We start from the raw sequence: 1618 nt of genomic DNA, 5'->3' as shown, positions 1-1618 counted from the left end.
CCGATTTCTAGTACAGCATCTCCACCATTAGTCATCTTTCACCTGTGGAAGACATTTACCACAGAAATTTTCAAAGATGCCTTGGTAGGAGGAATGTCCTCCAGGTCCTCTCAGGGTGACTGGTAATGGGTAGCTGAGCAGATTACACATAATGAATCTACTATAATATTCTCATCTCCCTAAATCCTCAGATTCTTTGTTTATCAGCAGTGATGCTCAACCCTGGCTGCACAGTAGAATCGGCTGTGGAGCTTTACATCCCAATGCCCAAGATATATTCTAGAATGATAAAATCAGATACTCTATGTCTGTACATCAATGTTTTTCAATCACTCCCTTGGTGATTACAATGTACAGCCAAGGTTGAGAGCCACTGAACTATGTCATATTAACTGAAGAACATTGTTGAGCCCAGACTTTAATTAGCCTTTTGGATGTGAACATCACTCCTCAGGTACTTAAGCCCATTTGTTACCTTTCAAATCTCAAGTGAGTCCACCTGAAATTTGGATGTTCAAAAGTCTCATCCTTTCCCCTGTATGCCCTAATATCTTAGGATTCTATTCTCTTCCCACAAGTGCCTTTACGTTAGCATGAGACACCCAGCTGGGCTTTTCAGTTAGTTGACCTTAGCTGTGCAATTCCATTCAGTCCTTGCATTTGACTTATCTCATTCAGACCTGCCCTGTGGCTAGTGGAGATAAGGGATTCTTTTAAAGTTTCCATAGAAACTTTTTGATTTTTCATTGACGTTCTGATGCAGACCTTCAGTTTTTCTCTTCTCTCTTGCTACAGTCTTTATAAAACCGTTGTTGCCATAGTGACTAAGTGCCATTGCCACTTGATCTCCCAACGCCTTCATGGCATCTGCACTTCATCTTATGCCACCACCAGTGATTATTTGACTAATCATGATGTCACAGCATGGCAAAGATTAGCAGTGTCCCATTTCTCAAAGCAAAAAAAGGTATCCATGAGTGCCTCAAATATGGTAGCTACCCAACTCCAGAAACTTATTTAGGGGCGTTTTCTGGGACCACTTCTTTTGCCAATTACTGAATCACTCAAGATCCTGACAGGAAACAGATGGTACACTCTAATGGTCCAATTAAGCAGAGTTTAATAAAGAACTATTTACGGAAGTGTGAACAGAGATAAGAGAAACCCAAAGGAGACAGTAAAGCACCCTGCAGCTAGCAAAGGCTGGGAGCTTTTATCACCCCTAAGCATGAGCTTTACTCTTATTCCACCTCTGATCTTCTGGTACCTCCCATGGGACAAACTCAAACAGGACAACCTTGCGCAGAGGTCAAGAGATACAGTTTAGGAATGCCATCAAGAATAGGCCTCAAGCAATCCATTCACCTGAGCCTCTCAAAGTGCTGGGACTTTGCTCTATTTTTTTCTAAAGCACACATCATGTTCTATCATTCTCCATAATTTATGCATTTATTGTGTTTCTTATCTCATGTCACTAGATTGTAAGCTTCTGAAGGGGAGGGATATTTATCTATTTTAGTCACTGAACAGCCTATATCAATGGCTAGCATATTGTGAATGATCAACAAATATTTATTAAATCAGATGATATTGCATAAACAACCCCAGGGAAAGTTTA

Source organism: Propithecus coquereli, unplaced genomic scaffold (assembly GCF_000956105.1).
Source record: "Propithecus coquereli isolate 6110/MARCELLA unplaced genomic scaffold, Pcoq_1.0 Scaffold366, whole genome shotgun sequence".
In the NCBI taxonomy this organism is placed as follows: Eukaryota; Metazoa; Chordata; class Mammalia; order Primates; family Indriidae; genus Propithecus; species Propithecus coquereli.
Note: the sequence above shows the minus strand (reverse complement) of the source record.